This window comes from Anastrepha ludens, chromosome 5, assembly GCF_028408465.1.
Source record: "Anastrepha ludens isolate Willacy chromosome 5, idAnaLude1.1, whole genome shotgun sequence".
Lineage (NCBI taxonomy): Eukaryota > Metazoa > Arthropoda > Insecta > Diptera > Tephritidae > Anastrepha > Anastrepha ludens.
In genome coordinates, this window is record NC_071501.1 from 93384898 (window position 1) to 93405400 (window position 20503).

Genomic DNA, 20503 nt, shown 5'->3' on the forward strand with positions numbered 1-20503 from the left:
CAAAAGTGTATGGGTGTAGAGGATATGTATCTGAAAACGGAGCAGCGCCTCAGCCATGCAAGAAACTTGGTCTTTTACCAGCGTCCAACTCACAAAGTAAACGACCAACCGTAAAAAGCAAAGAGCTCGCTGAGCTGTAGTAATGACTTGTCGAAAACGTCAAAGGACTCCCCGCAGAAAATTGTTTGTCGTACGAAAGACATTGAGCCAAATTGAAATTAACCGCTAGCCGTAGAACGTCAACCAGTCCAACGACAAAACTGTCAGTGAAAAGGAATGCGGCGAAATTGTCAAATAAAAATCGCCAAATTATTCTAAGTCAACAACAACAGTCAACAGTGGCAACACAAAAACAAAAAAAACAAAACAAAACAAAAAAACAAATAGCAGCCAAACAACTACAAAGTAATGCAAGAACGCCTGTAATAAAAAAATACCATTGTAGCGATACTTAGCAACAACATTAAGGAAGTCAACAAGCAATTTACATCAACGTCCGAAGCGCATAGACACACAGGCGACCTTCCTTGCCAACAACAAAAAAAGCCAACTTGTTATTCTTTGTCTGCTGCGCGCTTATCCGCTTAGAAGAGTTTTTTCTTCTCGCTCAACGCATTCCGTTAGACGGTATCTTGGTTTTTGTATTGATATTGTGTATTTTGGTGTAAAAGGTGCCATCAAGAAAACAGCAGTCGTGGATACCACCGGTGATTATCAGGAGTCAGTGCTAGTGCCGCCGCCTTGTCCACCCGCCACACCGCCCTACCAAAGGCTAACGAAAGCGCTGCAGTGCGATCCAAGATGCGGACACGAGGTAATTATTAAGCGCCATAAATGGGTGGGAATGAGCAGAAGAAATTGTTAACGGAAGTAGGATAAGTAAATTTGGGATAAATTTGAATTTGAAGTGCGCCAGTGGGTGAGGTTTTATGCTTTGTGAACCATCAGGTGTGGCAAAGCAATTTTCAATTTAAGGGGTAACACCACTGTAGAAATTTCAAAAAATTGAATTTTTTTTATAAGCTTAAAAAATTCTTTGAACCTTTTAAAATACAGAACAAAAAGTTTTATACGTTACCGAAGTTTATTTCATAAATATTTAGAGCTTTTTACCAAGCGTTAGTGACTGCTACCTAACGACTTCTCCAAATTTCCAAATTTTAAACGCGTTTTTCTCAAAACACGTTTTCTGAAATTGGCACGGAGCATAACTCAAACAATTTTTAATATTTTTAATCAGGTTTTTCACTACGTCTTAAGAGAAGAGCGTAGGGGATTTTCGATAGATTAATTTAAACGATTGTTATAATTATTTAAGTGCCGTTTTTTTAATCCAAAATAGAGTTTTTTCCTTCAAATGCTTGCTAATTCCACAAAAATAAATATTTTTTAAATCCCTTACGTGTTTCTCTAGCTATTTTTATTTAGATTAAGAGAAAAAATGTTTCTTTGTTCCAGATTAAAATTTGCACCCTCTGTGCTGCGTGCCGCGGAGCTCCTTCAAGAGAAACCACATTACAAAAATGTTTCCAATGCCACCATTTTGTAAAATTTTTCGATCAAACAAATCAACAAATTTGTATTTTAGTATATAAGTAATAACTTCCAAAATCAGAGTGATTGTTTTCCCTTTCCTTCTATACAAAAAAATTCTTTAAAAATCGTGTTTATTTTACGCGTGTACAGTGGTGTTACCCCTTAAGTCTGCATCAATCCTTGTAAATAATTTATTTCCTAAGTCAAGTGAAATTTAATTAGATTGGAATAAAAAGAGAGATGATAAACAGGCAAAGATTTGGGACGGCTACAAAGGGTAGAGCCATTAATCAGTTTTGTAGCTATTAGTCAGTTTTTTGTGGCTTAAATGTGAAATTAATGCTAGCAAAGCAATCAATTCATATTTTCCCAAATATTTCGCCTGGTCTATGGAAAGGTGGCTTAGGCATCAAAAAATCATTTTTAACTTTTTTGTCAATTCGGATGGAGTTTGAAATGCTCTTTCGCATGGTGAAAACCAGAAATTCATAATTTGTGGCAAAGTAAACTAAAAGGGAAGAATAGGAAGGAAAAGGAGAAGAATAGGAAGAAAGTGATGAAACGATTTACTTATCTGGAACACTTCATTGGGCACTCGAGCCTGGACAGACCTTTTCGACTTTGGCCGTGAATTTGACATATCTCTATTATAGCTAATGATTGGAGCTGCCAGGTAGCTTTCTCAAAATTTAATTTTCAATCGATTTATTAATATATAACCTTTTAAAAAGGATCCTCGAATAGGTTGAGAAAAAAAATTTTGAGAAGTTACATTTTCGTGTGGCACCTCGGGTCTGGCATTTATATGGGATTAAGTCGCAAATGCGCCACAATTATAATTAATTTTTAAGTATTGCAAGCATTTATTTTTAATTTCTTACCTTTTTCATTGAGCTACCTACAGAAGCAAAAATAGTCGCTGAAAATATATTGATTTGTGAAAAAAAAGGATTTTTTTGTTTTGTTCTTTACTTTGAAGAACAAAAGTTGATTACAATGAAATTTATGGTAAAATGTCGACATACTGGATTATTGCACACAATACAATAAAAAAAATAAAAATTTTACGGCGAAGTTTTTCGCCTCATTGTAGGCAAAGGCGACAATCTCTCTTCATTGTAAGTGTTTCGGCTCCGGTTGGTTGGTTGACGACAGGACAGGGTTGCCCTTATTCGACGGACCCATGTGTTTTTTTTTTTAAATAAAAAAAAAACTCAATTTTTTGATGTTGACGATAATAATCATTTTATTTGGTTCAAGTAGATTTGTTGACATTACTTTTTGAATATGATATCTCTCAAATGGCCGCCTTGAGCCTGTACGGCGTATTGTGCCCGTTTTGCAGCATTTTCCAGAGTTTTAGCTAACATTTCGGGTGGAATAGCAGCTATTTCCTCACGGATGTTGTTCTTGAGCTCTTCTATGGTCTTTGGCTTATTAATATAAACCTTTGATTTTAAATATACCCACAAGAAGAAGTCAGGTGGCGTTAAATCGGTCGAACGCGGTGGCCAGTCAAAATCACCATTTTTCGACATCAAACGACGATTAAAAGATTTCTTCAAAAAACAGATTGTGGTGCGAGCTCTGTGTGGTGGAGCGCCGTCTTGTTGAAACTAGAACTGCCTCAAACACTTTCAACGAATAATTGGCATCACAAAAGTGGTTATCATATCACGATAACGCTCCTGATTGACGGTAATAGCTTGACCATCTTCTCTCGCACTAACGCCGCACCAAACGGTCACTTTTTTGTCGTAAAGAAGTACCTCTTGAATTTCGTGAGGATTTTCAATGGCGTAAATATGGCAATTTTGCTTGTTTACCGTCCCATTCAATAAGAAATGAGCCTCATCGGGCGTGATGATTTTGTTCTTCTTCTTCTTCTTTTGACTTCTTTTGTTGAATGTAAATTTCAACAATTTGGGAGCGCTTGGGTGGCGTGTACTGTTCCATGGTAAAAATCTGCTTGGACTGACGCTTCCAACGCGGTATGTCATTAATTCATCTGACGTCTCTGTCAAAAGATACAGGGTTACCAGATGGGTCCGTCGAATATGGGCAACCCTGTATTCCCAGGGATAGTAACTGGTTTGTTGAAAAATTATTCCATAGCCAAATGAATAGTCAATTGAGAAATAATGGCTGGATTATTTGCAACGGACATGTTGTAAAAGAAATCAAAGGTCCATTCATTCTTAGGTCCCACTAGGTACACTCTAGTCAAAACGCGAAAGCTATCGACTGTTACACCACATAATCTTGCTTGCAAGATTTCAACCCGCTTCTTTATTCAAACAAGCCACTATATACTTGACGCTTGCTACCCGTGGCCAGAATGTTCTTCCTTTAGTGCATCCAACTAGAGAATTTTTCTGTGGCAAAGAGATCAAATAATTTTTTTCCCGGAATGGGATATCTGCTGTTATGAAAGTCATCATCAAATATAATAATAATAAAATAAATAATTGACGCGTACACTTCTGTTAGGTGTTTGGCCGAGTTCCTCCTCCTATTTGTGATGTGCGTCTTGGTGTTGTTCCACAAATGGAGGGACCTACAGTTTCCTGCCGACTCCGAACGGCAAATATTTTTATGAGGAGTTTTTTCATGGCAGAAATATACTCGGAGGTTTGCCATTGGCTGCCGAGAGGCGACCGCTATTAGAAAAATGTTTTTATTAATTTTCCTTTCACCGAGATTCGAACCAACGACCTCTCTGTGAATTCCGAATGGTAATCACGCACCAACCCATTCGGCTACGGCGGCCACCAAATCAAATATAATATTGTATATACTCTAAAAATAACCAAAATTCATCATAAATAGCATTTTTCGACATCGGATTGGGGTTTCCCGGAGAACCTGCGGTCTTGGGCTAGTGCGCAAACGTGCAAAGTTGCGAGATCCTTCTGGACATGGGTAGTTCGGGGGATCTCGAGACAACTTTTAAGGCTAGAAATACCGCAGATCTGGAATTTGATGGGCATCCTGACAGGTGTCTATGTGGTGAGACTTGGGATTGCTTCAGATTGATTTCTGCAGAAGATGTCTGCTCTCGTCGAGCAAAGATTAAGGCATCCCACAGAATGATTTCCAGCCTATTTCTTTCGGTTATCAATCCACTTTCCGCCAAGAAGAAAAATTTGCGAACTTAATGAATCATTTCGATCCCTATGACAACCTTTTACTTCTCATTCTGGCACATTTGATATATCGGACCCACCAGAACTAAAGTTATCCTTATGTGCACTCCACTCACGGCACATCGAAGAACGGATAAGGAAACCAGAAATTGCTCTGTGTGCCTGCAAACGTATGCTTGGAAAAAGATGTGGTATTCAATTTAAGTATATTTTATGGTTGTATAAAGCAGTTATGCGACCAATTTTATCATACGGATCGATAGTTTGGTGGAGAGCTCTTGGGAGGGATTACAAAATCAAACAGAATACAAATATCAGACTGTTCAATACCGGTCGGTGTAATTATACCGTGTTCTAGGGAGGCCCTTACTGCACTGACACATGTTTTTCCGGTAGACCTTCATATCAAGAAGATGGCAATGCACTCATGGATTTAGGTTAAATGAAGTAGGTCGCTGGAAATAAGAAACTTTTGGTCATGCCAGTCTTTTATTGCGACAAACTCAGTTCAAATCGGGGACGACTGATTACATCATCCCAACGGTGACATTCAACAGTAATTTTGCCACCTACTTTCCATCTCGGGAGGAATGGAGTAGGGGACTTTTATGATACTAAACTTCAACCCTACAGTCTATACAGATAGCTCTAAAATGGATTGTGGGGGTAGAGCAGGTATATATTTTCATACACTCATAGATTAAGATCTGGAAAATCTGTGCGTCTTCCTAATATTAGCAGTGTATTCCAGAGAAACTTGTAGCATACTAAACGCAGGCTTCTCTTTTAAAAGCAATATCGTTATCCTTACGGATAGCGAAAATGCAATCCAGGCACTGGATTAGACTACAACAACCTCTAAACTAGTGGAACAAAGCAGAAGTAGCCTTACCAACTTGCGTGAAAACCATAACTTTACTTTAAACTGAGATGCCTCGGAAATCCGAACATTGAAGTAAACGCAAAAGTGGATGAACTGGCAAGTAGTGGCTCTGCGGATAATCGATATTCACACCACTGGATGCAATCAATAATGCAATTTCCTCAAAATATCTACGAATTGCGAATTGTAAGGTCAACAGAACGTTATAGACCACCTAAAACCACAAGCAAACGTCAATATTGACAAATTTGAAACGAAGGGATGTCTGCAGACTCACGCAGTGATAACTGGCTTCCGGTCCATAGGAAAGCAGGCAACCAAAATGGGTATCCCTTGCAATATATACTGCCATAGTTGTGATCAACCTGATCAAAAGGAAACTATATTCCACTTCTTCTGCGAACTCCTTGCCCTATAGGAGGCAAGGATGCCTCCTTCAACCAACCAACCTACGAGCTAAATAGCATGTTTATAAAAATGTCATCGAAAGCGCTACTTGGCACTTTTTTGTACTTTAACCTGCCTCTCTCCCTGCCTGTAATAGATGCTTTCCATTTCAATTCAACCGGGCTATTCGGGTCATGTTCTTCGATTTCGATGTAACTTAAATATGTTGCTCTCTGGTCGAAATAATGAGACACGTATTTTTTTGTTCGCCCGAAAAAAATTTTTTTCAAGAGTTATCGGCAATTTTGTTTTTCGCCTCAAACTCGATTTTTTTTAATTATATAAGAAAAATTTTTTTTTAAATGTCCATAACTTAGTCAAAAATGAACCGATTTTAATAATTCTGGGTTCAAAATGATCGTAATTACTTACACAAGCGACTTTATGTAGAAACAATTGCAAAAAAGTAGTTGAAAATTTTTTAGAGCAACATATTTAAGTTACATCGAAATCGAAGAACATGACCCGAATAGCCCGGTTGAATTGAAATGGAAAGCATCAATAGTCTTTTCGAAATTCAGTTCATCATTCAGTGTTTAAGGGGTAACACCACTGTATACGCGTAAAATAAACACGATTTTTAAAGAATTTTTTTGTATAGAAGGAAAGGGAAAACAATCACTCTGATTTTGGACGTTATTACTTATATACTAAAATACAAAACTACAAAGTTTGATCGAAAAATTTTACAAAATGGCGGCATTGGAGACATTTTTGTACTGTGGTTTCTCTTGAAGGAGCTCCGCGACACGCAGCACAGAGGGTGCAAATTTTAATCTGGAACAAAGAAACATTTTCTTTTCTTAATCTAGATAAGAATAGCTAGAGAAACACGTAAGGGATTTAAAAAATATTTATTTTTGTGGAATTAGCAAGCATTTGAAGGAAAAAACTCTATTTTGGACTAAAAAAACGGCACTTAAATAATTATAACAATCGTTTAAATTAATCTATCGAAAATCCCCTACGCTCTTCTCTTAAGAAGGTTATTATACAGACGTAGTGAAAAACCTGATTAAAAATATTTAAAATTGTTTGAGTTATGCTCCGTGCCAATTTCAGAAAACGTGTTTTGAGAAAAACGCGTTTAAAGTTTGGAAATTTGGAGAAGTCGTTAGGTAGCAGTCACTAACGCTTGGTTAAAAGCTTAAAATATTTATGAAATAAACTTCGGTAACGTATAAAACTTTTTGTTCTGTATTTTAAAAGGTTCAAAGAATTTTTTAAGCTTATAAAAAAAAAAATCAATTTTTTGAAATTTCTACAGTGGTGTTACCCCTTAAATAGATAGGCAAAGTTTTTAAAGTTGGTTATAATATTCTACTGCATTCCCTACTCCTTTCAGAATCGTTAATTCTTTTGTATATCTAATAAACGGAAATGGCGGTCCTAAAATTTTAGTATAAGGAGTATTGGTGTTTTACCAATTTTAGGAATTTTTTTATTTTGTTTTTTAATATTTTTTTTCCTCCTTCACTTGTTGTTTAGCATTGCAAAAATAATCGCTTATACAGAGTTATCGTCGGTACATAGAAAGTTATCGTCAAGGGATATTTTATAAAATTTCCGAATATTTCCACAGAACCAATATCGTCCACCTATTCTATGTATTTATTTACATACAAGGGGACTAAAGAGATAATCTGGTAAACAACGATAATCTTGCATAAACTTATTATGAAACCACAACCACCGGTTTTTTATTTCCACACCCTTAATTCTTTCACAGCAGCGCATGCAGAAACATTTCTTGCCCGTTTGCGCAATTTCTATTGCCGCTATTACATTTTGTGGCGCCTATTCGCTTTTACCAGGGCAATAACCAAATGTGTTTACAAAGCACACACCTACATGGACCTGCGGAAAAAAGGTTTATGAACTTAATAGACGGAACTTGTGTACATAGGTAATGATCCGTAATGGCGACGGCCGCCACGAAAAGTGTTGCCGGCCTAATCGCTCACGCCCTTTGCTCGTGCATATGCAACATTGAACTTGGACTTGTAGCGTGCATACCTATGAACTTGTAGGGCTTGCTTAGTTAAAGGGTGCACTGTGTGGAAAAAATAGAAAATATTCAAGCAAATGCTTAGATTATTTATTTGTAGTACACCAAAAATCCAATTGCGGCAATCGGCGGCAAAAATAAAGCAGAAGACAAAAATATGTTATTTGAGCCAATTTGTAAAGAATTCGTGTGCATGCAAATCGACAGTGCACCTCTTATATTCTATTTATATTATTATGGTATATTGTATTTTCTTAAATGAAAACCCGAGCTGTTGTTTAGCATTAACCTAATTGCTCTTTAACTGCAAAAAATGTTTATTATATCCAAAATAGATAAACAGAAAACCCGAATAAGTCATTATTTCCACAAGCAGGTAATCAGCAAACTAAATTGATTGATCTCAATACCAAACAGCTTTCGATGTGTACTTACATGATTGAGCTTCCAAAAGCTAAATCGATCTGCTGAAAATTACACAAGGCCAAGAGGTCGTGAGCACATCGGTGTGGTTATATTGGTAATCTGCCAATTTGGTAGATGCTATGAATATTCATTGCAAAGGAACTCTAATTTACATACCACCAGAGTACAAACTAAAGCTCAAGTGTATAACCATGTACGTAGAAGCATAGACCGGTGCTCATCTGCTCATCGCTGGTTTCCCACTAGGAAATTGAAGCTTTAAGGAATAATTTTTTATGCATACTTGAACAAAAGCCCCGTGTAGGTAAAAAGGATTTTAGGTGGTTTTAATTTATTAGTACCCTATTCAGCTACCCAATGTGACAATGGAATATAAAATCATAGCAAACTTTTGATTCTTATTCTTCTTGATTGCCGCGACAAGCGATTTTCCCAAGTTTATCAAAGCTAGCCGTTACTTTCTCGTAATAACCGGCGCCAGTTGGATACACCAAGTGAAGCCAAGCCCTTCTCCACCTGATCTTTCCAACGCAAAGGAGGCCTTCCTCTTTCTCTGCTACCAGCAGCTGGTACGGCATCGATTACTTTAAGAGCCATAGCGTTTGTATCCATTCGGACATTATGTCTATGTCGTCGTAAAGCTTATACGTCGCAGTGTTCTATCACCTATGATACTCGCCGTCGCCAACGTGCAAAGGTACAAAAATCTCCCCAGAATCTTTCCCTCAAATACTGCAAAGGACGTCTCATCGGATGTTGCCGTCCAAGCTTCTGCGCCGCGCAATGAGATGATGAGAGACCTATAAATGATTTTGTTTTAATAAATAAAAATCAATTCTCGATGAAATAGTTGCTTCAGTAATATTTTTGTTCTAGCAAGCGAATCCATGTCAAGGGATTTAAATATTTTGGACATTGTCGTAAATTTTCCTAAAAATTAGTATATTTGTAGTTGTAAGTGGTCAACTTTAAAAATTGATAAAAAAAATTTGGAAACAAAACTTTATTATTTAGAGAATTATTTCTTGGATTCACAAATTTTGGTATAGAGTTTTTTGAAAAGGTTATTTTTCGGTTCCTTTTTAAATTTTCATATATTTTTTTTTTTAATTTTTCAGTACAAAATATATTTAAAAAAATTATTGGAGAAAAAATTTCATGTTTTTGGTTAATATTTTTGGGAAAGCCTTTTTTGTTATGTTTTGTATTTCTTTGTTCTTTCTTATTTTGGTCATTAGTAGCTGTCATTTTTTTTTTTTTTTTTTTTTTGTGGCCCCCTCAGATATTTTTCTTAATTTTTATTATTAATAGCTTAGAAAATATGCAGTAATCACTGCAAGTATAAATTGGATTCCCAAAACTTTTCGAGTTATATTCAAATACGTACAGGGAACCAGTGAAAAATCAATAAATGAACGAATTTTTAGAAGAATTGACGACAAAGTCTAAAGACAAAAGCTTAGATACTTTTGACATGGCATAAATTTAGTATTCAACCTCTTAAATGTGTGCCGTTACACCACCAAAAAGGTGGTAGGAGGTTAAAATCAAAATGTCAGAAACATCATCAAAGGTGCCGTCGCACCAGTGGTATGTGGGGCATGCTCCCACTAACACTATAACATTCCTCCTCGTCGGCTGATTTCCACCCTGGGACCGCTATAAACATTTCATCAAGGTGGAGACGCGTTTATGTCTATTGACACAACCAGGTACCTGCGTCCAGGTCCTTTTCTTGTGCACGTATGGAGATCTTACATCAGCGATGGTGTCCACTCCCCCCACTGTTTTCACACGTGGTTTTGGAGGAAATGGAACATCGGAAAATTTGCGATAGCGCAGTCTTTACGAACTATCGTCTTGTCTTCTGTCTGATATTATTGTGAGTGAATATCAACTGGAAACTTTCCGGCTACAACACATATTGCATCGTCTGATACCGTTCTATATGCACATGAAACCCGTAATGCACTCCGCCTGTGTGTGCGCACCACTTCACGCATGTGAATGTTCTTTGCTTCTGCCCATACCGGTGCCGCGTAGAGTATGATTGAGTACACGACTGTTGATAACAATTTCCTTCTTTCCCTTTGTGGACCACCTATATTCGGTAGTATTTTTGTGAGAGCGCCCATTACCGCCGCTGCTTTGTTATTAACTGCTGCTAGATGTTGCTTAAAGCTCAATCTCGTGTCGATCATTACACCTAGATATTTTATTGCCTCCATTGAGAGTATCTCGTGTCCACCAACTGAGAGTTTCATGGTCGGCTCTTTCTTCCGAGCACTTATCAGCACTGCCTCCATTTTTTGGGCTGCCAGCTTTAAACCTGCATTGCTGAGCCAACGCTGTACTCTCGTTGCCGCATCATTGCATTTTGCTTCCAGATGATCCAGTCGCTTGTCAACCACAACTAGCGCAATGTCGACCGCATAACCTACGATTGTTGTTTTTGCTGGAAGTTTTAATTTCAGAACCCCGTCAAACATAATATTCCAAAGAGTTGGCCCCAAACCGATCCTTGTGGAACTCCCCCTGTGACTTCAGCTTAGGTTAGCCTGGTTGGTAATAAGCCACGCATCGACCTTTTGGTCCCTAGCGATACCAGATGGAGACCGACCTCTATGAATACTGAAAGTAGACATCATGTAGGATGTCAGCGCTTTTGGCTAATCTAAGCAGAGTTGGGAGATCCGGTTTTGAGACATCCTCCAGACCTTCAATCAGTGGGGCTCCCAGGCATTTTGAGCGCGTTTTTAATAATGCCGGACAGACGCACAGAATGTGTTCTAAAGTTTCCTCAACATCCTCTCTGCATTTCCTGCATTTGCCTGTGTTAGCAATCCCTATCTTGTACGCATGTGCAGCCAATAGATTGTGACCTGTTAGCATACCTATAATAGTGCTGCAGTCCTTTCGCGAAGACGTAATTACGAATTGAGTCAGTTTTTTGTCATTAGTTCTACACATAACTTTTGCTGTTTTGCATGTGGTCTACCTAGCTTCCACTAGTTTTTTCATGTAGTCGTTCATTTCGTTGTATATGGTATTAAGCGGTTTTGGTATGTCGTTCTCTTGTTCAAATGGTAGTTTAACAATAGTTTTTGCTATCTCATCTACTATTTCGTATCCAATAGATATGCAGCCTACTGTTTGCCGCTAGGCTTTCTATGGCCTCCGCGCTTTGTTGAACATTTTTGGACTTAATAAAATATGAGCTTATTGCTTTTATTGCTGCTTGACTGTCTACGAATATATTAATTGTTGAGTTATTTCTTGCTCTTGTATAGGCTAGCTCTGCGGCTTTCCCCACAGCAAAAACTTCCACTTGGAAAATACTGCTGTGGTCTGGCAGCTTGATAGGCTGCCTTATCCCTAGTTTTAAGCAGTAAATGCCCGCTCCCACTCCGTTTAATGTTTTAGAGCCGTCTGTATAGATGTGAAAAGTTATATGGCCAGGCTTCATGCCTTTATGTCATCCCTCCTCTTCAATTGTAGTACGAAACCTTCTCTCCCAATTAAAGTACGGAGTCATGTAGTATGTGCAACCTGAACTCCATTTTCCTATTTAGCTGTGTCCGAAGGTTCTACAAGTGAATATTCCAGCAGCCACTAATCTCCTCGCGGATTTCGCTGCCAGGTTTTCCGCCATAAGATCAATAGGTGGCATGCTGAGTATCATTTCCAGCGCCGCCGTTGATGCTATTTTCATCGCTCCTGTTATGCACAGATCAGCGAGTCGCTGAATCCTTCCCACTGACAATAAGTATGTTAGTTTTCTTGTCGCAGTCCACCATACTAGGTCCCCAAACAGCAATATCGGTCTAACTACTGCCGTGTAGCACCAATGCATCAGAGAGAGTAACGCCCCGCATTCTTTTACATGTGTACTGCGCATTACTGGCCTTCTTCACCCAATTTACTGTCTAGTATTACTTCGAGCTACCTCGCATGATCTTTGAGAAGTATGATAGTTCGTTGTTGCCTAGCTTAGGCGGGACCTTGCACTTCCTGGTAACAACACAGAAAAATATAGAGTATTTTAAAATTTTCATAATAATCTTTTGTGGGATTGCTACTACTTATTAAATAGTTCAAGTGCCATTTTTGCTTTAGACAGGTGGTGGTGCCATGCAAAAATTTAAAATAGAGACTAAGTGGCAACGTTGTAATTTTTTTTGTATAATAGCTTTTGCAACTTTGTTTTAACTACAACGTATTGAACTTTTTATCAATTATGAATTTTTCAGCTAAGTTCTATTTTTCTACAAAATATTATATGGCAACGCCACTAAAAAAATTTTTTGTAAACTTGTCTTAAATATCTTTCGCCTGATACCGAAATCTTAGTATTTATTTCAAATGCAAATTTCCTAGTTTTTTTTTTTTTTTTGTAATAACAATGCTTTCGAAAATTTTTCGTTTTTTGCATTTAAGTAAATACTTTTCATTTGGTATTTATATAATAGTTTGAAAGTGAATATTATAACACATTTTTATCGTTAAAAACTAGGTGGCAACCCCCTTAAGAAAAATTGTTTTTTCAATAACGGGTTTTAAACACCTTTGTCTAGTAGTTATGTACATCTTGGTCTTAAAATCGAATGTGTGGCAAGCTCTTATTATTTCATTCAAAATTAAGTGGCAGCGCTATATAACAGCTTTGTTGAATAATTTCGTTTGCCATTCACATCTTAATACTTAAGTCGACTTCTAAGTAAATTTTTATTTTTCTATTAAATATTAGATGGCAACGATCCCCAAAAATCTGTTTTTTTCTTTAAAAACTTTTTCTCAATGCCTTTCGCTTAGTATCCAAATCTTAGTATTTATTTCAAATTCTAAGTTCTTCATTTTTTTCTTTACAATAACAATTAGGTGGCAATGCTTACGATTTTTTTTATTTAAGTGAATACCTTTCATTTGGTACCCATATAATAATTTTAAAGTGAATTTGTTAATAATTTTTTTTCGCTAAAAACTAGGTGGCAACGCCCTTCGACCTAAAAATGTTTTTTTTTACAAACTGCTTTTAAACACCTTTCGTCTGGTGAGTATCATGGTATTCATTTCTAATATGCAGTATGCACCTATTATTTCAATAAATATTAGGTGGCAACGCTATCAATTTAGTTTTTATAAAAGCTTTCTTAAATATCTTTAGTCTTTTATCAAAGTCATATTGTTTTAGGTAGATTTCTTCATTAATTTAAATTTTTCCATCAAGCCTCCATTGGACACCTTTTTCAAAACCTTCGGTTGGGCACCCGGGTCTGGTCTTTTTTCGCCCTGTCCGTTTTAAATGGTTATATCCATAAATGGGGGAAAAAAATTAGGAAGATATCTGCAAGCTCAAGTCGTTAGCTATAATACAAAATGTTAAATTCACTTCGAAGATCGAAAAAGTCAGTCTGGCCGGCTGCCCAATGGAGGGTTAAAGGTTAGATGGCAACGACTCCCGAAAGTGTCTTTTTTACACATTTTTTTTAAGCACATTTTATCTAATACTCATATTTTATTTAATACGAGTACATATTTCAAATATGTCCTAAGCTCTTGTCTTTCAAATAAAAATTGAGTGGCAATGGCTTAAAATTTTGCATTCAAGTTTTTGTAAATACTTTTTTTTGTATTCGTGTAATAGTTTTAAAGTAAATCTCGTAATAAATATCCATTTGTGCCTTAAAAATTAGGTGGCAACGCTAACAAAACACTTATTTTCTACGAAGATTTCTTGCTTATTTCTCTTTTTAATAAACTACTTTAAAAAATTCGTCTCATTGGCCTGAAGGTTGAAATATTCACCCAAAGCATGGCTTATACTTAGGTAATAACCAATAATAGAGACAAAAAAGTGTGTACGATGTCCTCCAGTATGCACAAGTCCAACTAAGCCACCTTCTAACGAATTAAAAAAAAAACTCTCCAACCATAAATAATAATACATTGCAACTTATTTTTCCTGCTGGCCGCTCCACACCAAGGCTGCCGGTGTGCGCGCACGCTTTACATCAAACACATGAATGCCCTTAACAGAGCTATAACAGCAATCAACTATTCCTGGCTTTTATACTTTAAGCCAAGGCTGTGTGCGGTGCTATAACAAAAATGTTCGGAAATTCTCCGAAACGCCAATAAAGCGGCAAGGCAAGTTGCTTGTTAATGAACGCAGAGCGCTGAAACGTAAGGACTACGAATTTTAGCTAAAGCACCTACAGCAATAAACAAACACATGCACAGGTATACGTTTATAGTAGAATACGTGCCCCTAGGAATAAAGAGAAGTAAAGATTATGTGAGTGCCATGGGAAATGGCTGTCTCAAATGTATTCATATTTTGATCATTGCGGCACTTAAAGCACTCACTCTGTGTGTATTCATTCAGGCATTCCGCTTTGCTATTTGAAAAGTTGTAGTTACTTTGAACTTACGAATTGATTGATATATGTACATATGTATATATTTCCTTATATTTTTAATTATATGTAAAACAGGCATATCAGTTATGAGTTGTTTTACCGAGCTTCGGCTGTGCATCTTGATGTTGTTCTACAAATGGAGGGACCTTCAGTTTTATGCCCATTCCAAATGGCAGATGTTTTTTATGAGAAGCTTTGCCAATGCGAAATCGTAGTCGGTGGTTTTCCATCACCTGCAATGCCCACCTACTAACGCAAATATTGTTGTATCGCCATTCGACGTACCTGGTCTCATACAGCCAACAACAGCAAATTGCATGAAAGACGAAATATTTCCAGATGACCACTTGCTTGTTTGACATAACACTCGTCTGGCACACCTGATGGTATTTCTGCTTGCAGGCACGACTTACCTTTACTGCAAGTGAAACTCAATACACGAAAAATGGCGACTAAAGCAATTAAGGCCACAGGCAACTAGTGACTACACACAGAACAAAGAAAAGCGACGTAATAGCTACAAGCAACGAATATTCCACAAAATATGGTTGAAAAGGGAATGTGGCAATAAGCAATAACAATCAAAGGAAAACAGTATGCTGAAGGTGGTAACACCTGCTTTATTGACAGCCTTCGGAAGGTAGATTGCAAGTACCAATGATTTCGAAATGCGAAATATAAATTCAGTGCACCCACAATACAACTACAATTTGTGCGCAAAAGTAGAAGTATTTAATGTAAATGTGCACTGTAATGAAAATTGGGGCAACCTCACAAAAACACCAGTCCAGTAGTGTTATTTTCAAACTGATTTTAAACTTAGTGAGGTTTTGTAAATTATGATCTTTCATTTATGTTTATATAGAAGCAAACAGGTCATAAAATCTTAAAACTAAAAAAATAATAAAATTTTCTTCTGACGCTCGGAAAATTTTAGCTGCAGCCGAACCCAATCCAAACTGAAGTTTTTCGATCCAACAAGACCGGCGGAGCCAATATCGAACTTCAGTCGATCACTAGTCTTTCGGCACATTATCTGCAAATGCGATTACTTAGCTGTCTACACCTCTTATAAAGGGTGGCCGGTGTTGATTTTGAATAAAATACAAGTTTTTAAAGAAATTATTGTCATTTTTCTTTATTATGATGATACTGGTATGGCTCAATTACGTATGAAACAAAATATCGGTCAAATAACGGTTCTATGCCGTTAATGTACTGAATTATCTCATCCTTTAGCTATTGAATTGTTGCTGGCTTATCGACGTACACCTTTTCGGTGTCGTTGACGTTTAGGTGTCGTTCACATTCAATATCGGCCCTTAGAATTTAACCACCCTCAACATTTAAAAGGGTGTCAAAAAGGCTTGAACAACCTTAAGTTTATCGGAAACTGAATCATTCAGAGAAAAAGTTCAAGCGAAATAATAAACAATATTCGAGACGTTGCCACGTGGCACAGTGGGGATTTTTTCTTTGACACATTTTGCTCAAAAATGGCAACAGAATCCAATCTTTCATCAAGCAAAAATGCTCGTAAATGATTTTGGTAGAGCTTTTTAAGGCTGAATTTCAATATATTTTAATATAATATAAAACACACACCCCTTGAATAGAGGTATCTTTATGAAAAATACAGAAAAACTAAAAAAAAACTCGAATGTAGTCAAATTCGATTTGGCATTTTTTATTGTAGTTCTAATCAATGTTAATATATTCCGGCAAGGACGCAAATTTCCAGCCACCTTTAAGAGGTAAAATCATCCCCTGGGTTAGGTTAGTCAAGTTGATTGCTTAAGACAAAACACTCGGTGGCCCTAAGGCCCATTGCGATACCTGTATTTGTTTTCCCTAACTAAGCTGCTTCAACCACTTAGATCCTTTCAAGAAGGTAACTAATCCCTCCAGTGTAACATTTTGCAATTTACCCAGGTCTTCAAAGAAATAATCGCCAATATATTTGGCATGGCTTGTTTGAAGTGCAGAACATTCACAGAGGAGGTGTTGTACCGACTCAATTTCTTCCTCATCTTCACAGCTCCTGCAAAAGACAATGTGAGGTACACCCATTCTACTGGCTAGAATGCCAATAGTGTAGTTACCCGTTATAACACCTGCGTATCTGTACTGGTAGTTGATCTGTTGAATCCAAGCAGATATTTTGAACTTTTAAGATTCGGTTTTGGCCAGAGCGCTTCGGAGGCCCTACAGTTAGTAGTCATAGTTCACCTTCTATTGGTTTCTGCGAATACGCTCAGGTCAATGACAGTGTAGAACTCGTTTAATTAACATCAAACAAATCATACCCTAACTACCTATGAGCTTGAAAGCTAATTTTTTTTAAGGAACCCCTAGAATATTCACAGGAAAAATTTCAAAAAGTTGTAATATACTCTTATGCTTTTGGGGTAGCAAAGTCTGTTAGTGGGTACAAATTCGTTTTCAATTGGTTTTTGTTTTTGTGGGGTCAAATTGAAGGTCAGTTCAAGGTCAAACACAAAATATTCACCGAAAATATAAAAAAAAGGTGATGCATATGTTTTGGAGGTTGCTGAACTAGAATTCACTGTCCGTTTGTTCCTTCGACGCCAATCCTAGCTTTATATCCGTCAGGTTTTTTCTAAGGTAATCAATAGCCTTGACAGCGGGGAAAACACTCCTGAATTAGAGTGAAACTCTTCCAAACACGTATCCTAAAGCAAGCTGAAAATTCCCGTACATGCATGGGGAATATTTATGCTACTACAACAACAACGGCAACATTCGAGATCGCAACGTTGAACTAGTATGAACTTGCATATATGTGAATTGCGTATTTTTTATAATTAATACATATTTGTACATATGTGCATATAAGCCCAAATGCAGGAAACATGAGCTCACTACTCGTGTTAACTCTTTGACACTCTGAAGCTCCCAGCAGTTGAAGATTAATGGCAATAAGATGAACGTGCGCCATTCTATCGATTTAACATGTGCCATTTGGGGTGACAGTGGTGCGTATGAGTGACATTGACATTGGCATAGATTTGCATTGTTGCATGTGTGTTAGGGATGTACATTTTCGGGATTTCCCTGACCCTGAGGTTTTCAGGATATTATTTTGTATTCTCGTGCGCTCCCGGGAGGATTTTAAGAAGATTTTAAAGTTTATTATTATACAACAAAGCTTTAGTAACTCCTATATTTTTTAAGACAGTATGTAAATCTTATTTATAAACACCAAACAAATATATAGTGGTAGAAATTTAAATCTGCAGTATTTTATAATAAAGTTTTTCTACCTCAAGCACAAATAGATTTCGTACAACAGCAGCTGCTTATATAAAAAGTAACTTAAGTCACAAGTCGATATTGATATCAACCTTTGGGCACGCATTTTTTTGATTTTTGTTGCCCATATTTTTTATTTCCGTTTATTTCCGTCAGTTGAGCAAAATCGAATACCAGATTGGAACAAAACACCAGGTTTTGTTACATTCAATATGGAAAGGCTGTAAATATACACAGCTGCTGTGCGTGTCGGTAATTTTTGGCTGTTATTTTTACGCTTTACATGCTTTTTTATAAAAAAATGGTTTCCAACTCTTAAAACTCTAGCACCGTTGCACGTAAAGGTTTTCGTTTTGTTAAAAGGGGGACTTGTGGATTGAAAATTTAACTAATTACATCTGATATTAAAAACCTATGCTCAATAATCTTGTGAATAATCCTTAAAATGGACTAGTCCCGATATTTTCGGATTCGAAAATGTTTCAAAGTCCCGGGATCGATATCCACTAAGCCATGCACATATGTGGATTTCGCTCAGTAAATGTAGATGATAATCAGTAGTTACAAACCTAAATACTATTGAAACATCAACTTACACATACACATTCACATACACACACATGCAATATATTTCCATAACAACCACTCATAAATTCTCACTTAAGCTTGAATTTCAGGCAATCTGCTGCAGCTAAAATTCAATTAGTTCAGCAAAGTTGCAGCAAAGTTACTAATTATCAAATTTTGTAGATGTGTTGATAAATGAATTAACTTAATAACTGGTAATTGGAGTTATAATGAAATTGTCCAAGCATTTGCTGGTTAAATGAGCCAACAAAGTGATTAACATGTGAGACATATGAATGTGTGTATGTACCGGTATATGTGTAAGTATATGTAAGTATTTATGTGTTTAGTTAGTCGTGCGTGAACACGATCTTACAGCGGCTATAAAAGATGACATGAAAGAATAATATAAACTCATCAGTTCCCCTGTAAAAGGTGAAAACGACAGGTTCACAACGACTAAGGAAGAACAAATTGAAATATGGAAAAGAAACTTTGAGAGAACTTTGAACATAGCGCAAGGTATCTCAGAGACAATTGAACCCAAACCAGTGAATAAACAAAACTATGTCAACAGAAGAGAAAATACTGTCTGCATTAACAACCATGAAAAATTAAGAAGCAGCAGGAAATGGGTGACTACCTGCTGAATGCTTTAACGCCGACTCGAGGAAGACGAAGAGAGAGAAAATATTTAACAAAATTATTTTAGAGAGGATATCAAGCACCTCAATTGCCGGTATGCAAGCAGTCCTCTGACCTCGACAATCTTGTGTCGACCAAATTTACACTGTGCGAAAAAGCTTTCGATGCTCTCAAGGGATGCTTAAGGAATGCCTACGAAAATCGCGAGCATTCTTATGTTAATTATGATGGAATAAAATTCCGAGTGTTACTTGTCGGCGAGCTAAGCGATAGCTTTGATTTCCATAGTGGAGTTCGCCAAAGATGTGCTTTAGCTTTTCATCACCGTTCCAGATGCAATACTCGAAGTGCTAGATGAGAACGCAATCGACTTGAATTGCAAGCTCAATCAAAAACTAGGGCATTCCAGCGATATTGTACTTCTAGCTAACAAGCATTCAGATATGCCGACCGCCATCAGCAAACTGAGTGCATAATCAAGAAAAGTCGGCTGGAACATTAATAGAGCGATGACAAAGACAATTAGAGTAAATGCTAGCAATGAAACCAGCCTGTGCATAGAGGGTAATGTTAATGTTCTAGAAGAGATAGAGAACTTTGAATATCTAGGAAGCAATGACGGCTTTGACGAAAGAACTGCAATTGATATTGAACAACGCCTCAGAAAGGCCAAAAATGTATTTGCGCAACTGGGTAAAGATGGGTGGAGGTCAAACTCAGTATTCTTAACCACAAAGTTCCAGGTTTTTAATGCTTGTGTTAAATCGATGTCGTTAATAGATGCCTCATGCATATCCTACGAATATGGTGGCCCACAAGAATCTCTAATGAAAACCGAATGGGAGCACATTCAGCATATGCCGGATGGAGATAGAAATCAAAGAAAATGCAAGAGAAAGTATGGTTGGCTGGGCCATACGTAAAGAGCACTGATGTGGTGCCACATCACGCAGAGCTGGAATGGAATTCACAAGGACAACTAAGAAAAGGACGGCCTAAGATACTTTCCCATAAATGATATTCTGTCTCCGAATGATTGCATTCTTCATTTCAGAAATGCACTCGGAAATGTCTTAATTATTAATTGCTAAAAAATGAACTTCTGTATGAATTACTGGCTGCATTGCCAATTTTTGACCAGCTGCATTGCCTG

At 37.1% G+C, this 20503-nt stretch overlaps 1 protein-coding gene across 1 annotated transcript in view; it reads left to right on the top strand.

The window, feature by feature from the left end:
* The first annotated feature begins 446 nt into the window (after positions 1 to 446).
* LOC128864945 (MAP/microtubule affinity-regulating kinase 4) overlaps positions 447 to 20503 on the top strand; it is a 35388-nt gene continuing 15331 nt past the window's right edge. The window contains exon 1 of the mRNA XM_054104731.1: positions 447 to 814. The gene's annotated coding sequence lies outside the window, so the exon portion shown is untranslated. The remainder of the gene's footprint in view (positions 815 to 20503) is intronic.